This window comes from Vulpes lagopus, chromosome 24, assembly GCF_018345385.1.
Source record: "Vulpes lagopus strain Blue_001 chromosome 24, ASM1834538v1, whole genome shotgun sequence".
Taxonomy (NCBI): domain Eukaryota; kingdom Metazoa; phylum Chordata; class Mammalia; order Carnivora; family Canidae; genus Vulpes; species Vulpes lagopus.
Window position 1 is genome coordinate 2,740,229 of NC_054847.1, and position 8,202 is coordinate 2,748,430.

The window sequence follows — 8,202 nt, forward strand, 5'->3', positions numbered from 1 at the left end:
ACAAGTTGTCATGTTGAATATCTTTTCACATGCTTATTGATACTGGTGTATCTTCTTTCTAGAAATGTTTATTCAGATTCAGTGCTCATTTTTAAATTGGATTGTCTTTTTATTGTTGGATTTTTAAGAGTTTTATTCTGGATATGAAACACTTATCAGATAAATGATTTGCAAATACTTTATCCTACTCCATGGATTATCTTCTAACTTCCTTGATGGTGTCCTCTGATGCACAAAAGTTTCAAATTTTGATGAAATCCAATTTATCTATTTTTTCTTTGATTGCTTGAGTTTTTGGTGTCATATCTAGGTGTTACCTAATCCAAGGTCATGGAGATTTGTACCTATGTTTTCTTCTAAGAGTTTATACTTTAACTCTTATATTTTGTTTTTCAATCCATTGTGAGTCAGTTTTTATACATGGCCCAAGGTAGGGGTTTAAAACCATTCTTTTGCATGTGGCTATTGTGGTCCTAGCATCATTTGTTGACAAAATTATTTATCCTGATTGAATTGGCTTGTCAGTCGTGTTGAAAATCAGTTGATCATGGATGTATGGAATTATTTCTGGACTCTCAATCCTATTCCATTGATATATGTACCAGTACCAGACTGTTTGATCATTACTACTGTAACTCTGTAATAAGTTTTGAAATTGGGAAATGTGAGTCCTCTGACTGTTCTTTTCCAAATTGTTTTGGTTATTCTGGGTCTCATGCATTTGCATGTGAATTTTAGGACCAGTTTGCCCATTTCTATAAAAAAAGGCAGTTGGAATTTTGATAGGGCTTGTGTTGTGTCTGTAGGTTAGTTTTGGGGTGGGAGGAGGTATTATCATCTTAACAATATCAAGTTTTCCAATCCATGAACATAGGATGTCTTTCCATTTATTTAGGTCTTCTTTAGTTTCTTTCAACAATATGATATAGTTTTCAGTGTATGAGTCTTATGCTTCATTGGCTAAATTTATTCCTAGGTATTGTATTCTTTATGATGTAAATGGAATTGTTTTATTAATTTTGTATTCATATTGTTTGTTGCTAATGAGTTTTGTATATTGATTTTTTCTTTTTATCCTGCAAACTTGCTGAACTCATTTACTAGTTATAATGTTTTTTCTTGGGGTTTAAGGTTTTCTGTATATGAGAGTATGTAGTATGCAAATATAGGCAGTTTTACATCTTTTCCAATCTGGATACATTTTATTTCCTCTTATTGCTAATTATCCTTGCTAGAACCTCCACTGCAATGTTGAAAAGAAATGGCAAGACCGGACGTCCTTGTCTTGTTCTTGACCTTAGAGGGAAAGCTCTCAGGCTTTTACCATTGTGATGTTAGCTCTGGGTTTTTATATGGCTGAGGAAGTACCCTTCTATTCCTAGTTTGTTGAGAGGTTTTTTTTTTTGTTTGTTTTTTTAAGATTTTATTTATTTATTCATGAGAGACATGGGGGGGAGAGAGAGAGAGAGAGAGAGAGAGAGAGGCAGAGACACAGGCAGAGGGAGAAGCAGGCTCCACACAGGGAGCCCAATGTGGGACTCGATCCGGGGTCTCCAGGATCAGGCCCTGGGCTGAAGGTGGTGCCAAACCACTGAGCCACCCAGACTGCCCTGCTTTTCTTTTTTATCATGAAAGTGTGTTGGATTTTGTCAAGCACATTCTCAGCATTCTTGTGATGAATTGCATTGATTTTGGATGTTGAACCAACTTTATATCCTAGGTCAAATCTCATTTGGTCATGATGTGTAGTACTTTTTATAGGCTGCTAGATTCAGTTTTGTTGAGGATGTTTACATCTAGTTTTAAAATTTTTTTTTATTATTTATTTATGATAGTCATACAGAGAGAGAGAGAGAGGCAGAGACATAGGCAGAGGGAGAAGCAGGCTCCATGCACCGGGAGCCCGATGTGGGATTCGATCCCGGGTCTCCAGGATCGTGCCCTGGGCCAAAGGCAGGCGCCAAACCGCTGCGCCACCCAGGGATCCCCTACATCTAGTTTTATAAGTGATATTCCTCTGCAGTTTTCTTATGATATATTTTTCTGATCTGAGGTAATGCTGACTTCATTGAGTGAGTTGGAAAGTGTTCCTTCCTGGTAGATTTTTTGAGATTTTTGTGAAGGGTTGGTGTTAATGCTACTTAAACATTTGGTAAAATTCATCAATAAAACCATTTGGCTCATCTTTGTAGAAAGATTTTTTTTTAAGATTTTTTTTTTTTTTTTTTTTTTAAAGGGCAGCTTGGGTGGCTCAGCGGTTTAGCGTCACCTTCAGCCCAGGGCATGATCCTGGAGACCTGAGATGGAGTCCCACGTCAGACTCCCTGCATGGAGCTTGCTTCTTCTTCTGCCTGTGTCTCTATCTCTCTTTCTATGTTTCTCATGAATAAATAAATAAAATCTTAAAGATTTTTTTTAAAGTAATCTCTACATCCAATGTGGGGCTCAATTTCACAACCCCAAGATCAAGAGTTTCATGCTCCATTGATGGAGCTAGCCAGGTGTCCTGGAAGATTTTGATTATGAACCCAGTCTCTTCACTTGTTATTGGCCTATTTGGATCTTACATTTCTTGTTGATTCAGTTTTGGTAGTTTGTATCTTCCTAGGTATTTGCCCATTTCAGCTAGGTTATTTTATTTGCTGTAATTTAGTTTGTATATAATTGTTCACAGCATTCCCTTACAGTCCTTTAGGTTTCTTTAACTTCAGCCCCATCTTTCATTCCTGATTTCAGTCATTTGTGTGTTCTCTTTTTTTCTTGGTCAGTCTGGCTTAAAGGTTTGTTAGTTTTGTTGATCTTGTCAAAGAATCACTTTTGATTTTGTTGCTATTCTCTATTTTCTTCCTAATCTCTGTTTCATTTATTTCTGTTTTAATCTTTATTATTTCCTCCCCTATGCTTGCTTTGAGTTCAGTTTACTCTTCTGTTTTTTTTTTTAAAGTGGAAGGTTAAATTATTGATTTGAGATTTTCTTGTTTAATATACAACTATAAAACTATTTTAAAGGATACAACTATTTAAACTATTATACAATTATTTTTTAAAAAAGATTTTATTTATTTATTCATGAGAGAGGCAGAGACATAGGCAGAGGGAGAAGCAGGCTCCTGTGGGGAACCTATTGTGGGACTCGATCCCAGGACCCTGGAATCATGACCTGAGCCAAAGACAGATGTTCAAACACTGAGCCACCTAGGTGCTCCCTGAGGCTCTTTTTATGGCCCGGCATATGGTCTACCCTGGAGAATGTTCCGTGTATACTTGAAAACATATATTCTGCTATTGTTGGATGGAGTGTCCTATAGATGTCTTTTAGGTGTAGTTGGTTTATAGTGTTGTTTATGTCTTTTATATCCTTGCTTAACTTTTGTATAATAGTGTATCCATTAGGAAAGTAGAGTTTTGGGGTGTCTGAGTTGCTCAGTCAGTTAAGCATCTGCCTTTGGCTCAAGTTGTGATCTCAGATTTCTGTGATCTCAGGGTCTTGGGATCAAGCCCTGTGTTGGGCTCCCTGCTCTGCAGAGAGTCTGCTTATTCCTCTCCCTTTGCCCCTCTGCTTCCCTCCCTCTGGCTTGTGCTCCCTTTATCTCAAATAAATGAATAAAAATCTTTTAAAAAAAGAGAAATTGGAGTATTGGAGTCTCCAACTATTATTGCTACATTATCTATTTTTATTTCATTCTAATAATTTTTGCTCCAAGTTTTTTGAGTCTGTTGTTAGGTGCATATATGTTTATATTTGTTATTTATTTTTGATGGATTGACTCTTTTATAGAAGGTCCTTTTTTGCTCTTGTAACAATTTTTGTCTTTTTTTTTAAAGATTTATTTATTTATTTATTTATTTAGATAGATAGAGAGAGAGAGAGAGAGAGAGAGAGGCAGAGACACAGGAGGAGGGAGAAGCAGGCTCCATGCAGGGAGCCTGATGTGGGACTCCATCCCAGGGCTCCAGGATCGTGCCCCGGGCCAAAGGCAGGCGTTAAACCGCTGAGTCACCCAGGGATCCCCCAATTTTTGTCTTAAAGTCTATTTTGTCTGATGTTAGTATGGATAGCCACTCCAGTTCCTTTTCTTTCCTTTTTTTTTTTTTTTTTTTAAAGATTTTATTTATTTATTCAGAGAGAGAGAGAGAGAGAGATAGGCAGAGACACAGGCAGAGGGAGAAACAGGCTCCATACAGGGAGCCTGATGTGGGACTCTATCCGGGGCTCCAGGATCACGCCCTGGGCTGCAGGCGGCGCTAAACCGCTTCGCCACTGGGGCTGTCCTCCAGTTCCTTTTCAATTGCTGTTGGCATGGTGTATCTTTTCCATAATTTTACTTTCAAACTATTTGTGTTTTTTTCTAAAGTGAATCTCTTATAGAAATTATATAGGTAGATCATGTTTTTTTTACATCCATTTGCTAATTTCTGACTTTTAATTGGATAATTTAATCCATTTGCATTTAATGTAATTATTTTACATTTACCATTTACAATTTTTTTTTTAATTTTTATTTATTTATGATAGTCACAGAGAGAGAGAGAGGCAGAGACACAGGCAGAGGGAGAAGCAGGCTCCATGCACCGGGAGCCCGACGTGGGATTCGATCCCGGGTCTCCAGGATCGCGCCCTGGGCCAAAGGCAGGCGCCAAACCGCTGCGCCACCCAGGGATCCCCCATTTACAATTTTTTAAATATATATTTTAAGTCTTTTTTGTTTCTCAATTCCCACACTATTATTGCCTTCTTTTGTAATGAATTGTTTTATTAGGCTGTTGTAGTTGGGAAAAATAGGTTTATGAACAAAAAGTACATTTATATTGTATTTTATTTTTATCTATATAGTAACCTTTACCATGTCATGGTTAAATATACTTTGCTGCTTTTTATTTCTTCATGAGGATTCACTTTTTTTTTTTTTTTAAGATTTTATTTATTCAACAGAGAGAGAAACAGCACAAGCAAGGGGAATAACAGGGAGAAAGGGACTCTGGGATCATGACCTGAACCAAAGGCAGGTGCTCAAGAGACTGAACCATACAGGCGTCCCTTTTTATGTGGATTCAAGTTATTGTCTAGTGTTTTTTAATTTCATCCTGAAGGACTCTTTTTAGTATTTCTTTTCAACTGCAAAATTCCTATTGGGTCCCCTTTAATAATTTCTCTTTATCAGTATTCTCCATTTGATGTGATATCATTCTCATACTTTAGTTTTTTAAGGCATGGTTTCCTTTAGTTCTTTGAACATAATTAAAATAACTGATTTAAAGTCTGTGTAGTAAGTCTAATATTTGGTCTTCCTCAGGGACAGTTTCTGTTGATTACTCCTTTTTGTGTGTAAGGGTCATACTTTTTCATTTCTTTGTACATGTCATAATTTTTTGCTAAGAACTGAACATTTTAAATAATATGTGGCAATTCTGATATCAGATTCTCCTCCACTCCTCTGAGTTTCTTGTTGCTATTTGTTGTTTGTTTAGTAACTTTTCTGATCTAATTGTGTAAAGTCTGTATCTCTGTCATTTGTGACTGAAGTCTCTGCCTGGTTAGTTTAGTGGCCTGCTAATGACTGGACAAAGTTTTCCCTTGATGCCTGAAACCAAGATGCCTTTCAGTCTTTGCTGAGGGACCTAAGTGTATGTTGGGGCACACCTTCAACATGCAACTGGGCAGTTACAAGTCTGCGTTAGCCTTCACTCCTGCAAACAGGCCCGAAGGTCAGTCAGAAGTAAGAGCTTACGACCTTCTTAGTTCTTCCGTGAGCATGCAAGCAGTCCTGGGCTTTTGCATGGTCTTCTAGATTCCCAGAAATATGTTGGTCCTTTTCAAAGCCCCTAAGGACATCTAATTCCTCAGTTTTCCCTTTTAAGCTTTTGATTAGTTTATCATTGCCCCCACCGTTATCCATTGCCAATGGCAACGACAGCTATGATACTATAGGCAGCTATAATAGTAGTACCTTTGGAAAAAAAAAACCCAAGAGAGGTTTTTAACATTGGGTATGTGTGAATGAGGTTACATAAAAACAAGACTTTCAGGTAGAGTCTTCCAGAGAGTGAAGGTTTGAACGAGCTCCAGCCCTGCCTGCTTCTTAATTACTGGGAATGTGGGATGTTATTTTTCAAGACAGCCATGGAGTTAGGGTATAGGCTGTCAGGGACTAGGATAAGTTAAAGCATCACAAAGCTCATTGTTCTTACCAAGATTCAACTGATTTGACCAAATGTTCCTGGGTTACTGCAAAACTCTTGTTAACTTACAGAGTTCTGAAAAAGTAGATTCTGAGAATTTTTGCTAGTTTTTCATTGTTTTTATGAAGGGACAAAATTCCAAAGGTTCTTACTCTGCCACTTATGCTGATATCATTCTTATTATGTTTTTGCAACTTTGTCCTCTGGAGCCAGAGTGCTGTCTGGGGACACTGAAATGGCTCCTACACCCATTTCTGCAAGACAGGTTGCAGAATTAGAGGGACAGGGGACAAGGCTGTGCAGAGAGAGATTTGGGATTTGGGCCTAATTAGACTCTAATTTCCCTTTTCAACTTCTAACCCCTGGTATTTCCTTTTACAGTACATATTTGTTGAATTGATTAGTACTTGGTAACCTTGGACTTGAATTTCATTTACGAATTATGATGCACAAAACACTTGTGGCTGTAGCCTCCCTTTCTGGTCTGTCTGCAACTGCAGAAACCCTAAATAAATGTTCCCTCCTTATTTTTAAAATATTTGTTTATTTTTAAATTTAAACTCAATTAACACATATTGTATTATTAGTTTCAGTGGTAGAGTTCAGTGATTCGTTAGTTTTATATAACACCCAGTGCTCATTATATCATGTGCCCTTCTTAATGCCCATCACCCAGCTACCCTGTCCTCCCACCTTCCCCTCAAGCAACCCTCAGTTTGTTCCCCATGATTAAGACCCCCTATGGTTTGTCTCCCTCTCTGATTTCGTCTTCTTTTATTTTTCCCTCCCTTCCCTTAGGATCCTCTGTTTTGTTTCTTAAATTCCACACGTGAGTGAAATTATTAAATGTTCCCTCCTTAAATGACACTGTAGTTCCAGGTGAGTTCTGGGTTCCAGAGTTCAGAATTCCCCCAAGGGAGAGGCTGAGTGAGGCTGGTAGGAGGAGCCTAGGCCCTAGGGCACTGACTTCAAGGTGCTATAACAAAACTTTCTAATAAGCTTTCTTAAGCATTCAGTTATCCACATCAGGGAGTGGGAGGTGGTGATCTTTGTACTCCCACTTTGGCTCCTCCAGCCTCAGCCACTGTGTCCTTTTGCCCCTTTAAAAAATATTTGTTGAATTGATCCGTACTTGGTACTTTTGGAATTGAGCTGCATTTACAAGTTATACTGCACCCAATGCTTGTAGTCGTCTGGCTGTGTTTTGGAGCTGACCCCAGGGTGATTAATGAGTTTGGATTTGCTGGGTGAGGTATGCTTCTTGGTATGTGGGCCCGGCATCTGAGTGCCAATGGATTCTCTCCAAAGTCTCCCTCCACCTCAGTGTAGGAGGACCAGCGCCCTGTTGTTCAGAGAGATCGCTACTGTTTTCTTTAGAAGGGCAGAGGAAGACACTGCTCGCGCTTTCTGACCTTACTAGAAAGGTTTTTCAGGGAAATGGAATCCATTTTAAAGATCTCCGTGAGTGCTCTGGATTCTCATTTCGTTGCAGACCAGAGTGCCTGCTCGGCCAGCAGGGACCACAACTCAGATGCCGACCTGGGGTGTTTGCACTTGGATCACGATAACCCTGCCTATCTCTTTAGGTAAAAATGCATGGCAGTGGCGCCTTCCTGGCAGTCTCCTGTCGGACTCTGCTTCTGCCTTCCCTGGCAAGTTGGGGGGATAGTCTGTTGCTGGGGGTTTGACAGCATGGACCTCGTGTGGGGGCTTGGCAGTTTGTCGGTCGGGTCTGGGGAACCAGATCCTGCCCTAATCTGGGTCTCCAGGTGGCATTTGCAGCACAGGCTCTCTCGGGAGGGAACGAGGCAGAGTGTGGGCACGTGTGGGGCTTCCTCACCAGCTTCTTAACTGTTTCTAGGATCCCTAAACCAGGTCAGTCCCATATTGCTCTCCTGCAGGTCAGGGGGCTTGGGGTTCCCTTCTTAGGTCCCTCTCAGCCTGGGACCCCCGGCATCCTGGCCTGCCACTAGGGACCTGCTTCAGGGCTGTTTGGGATCCTCCCAGCCAGTCTCCTCCCCA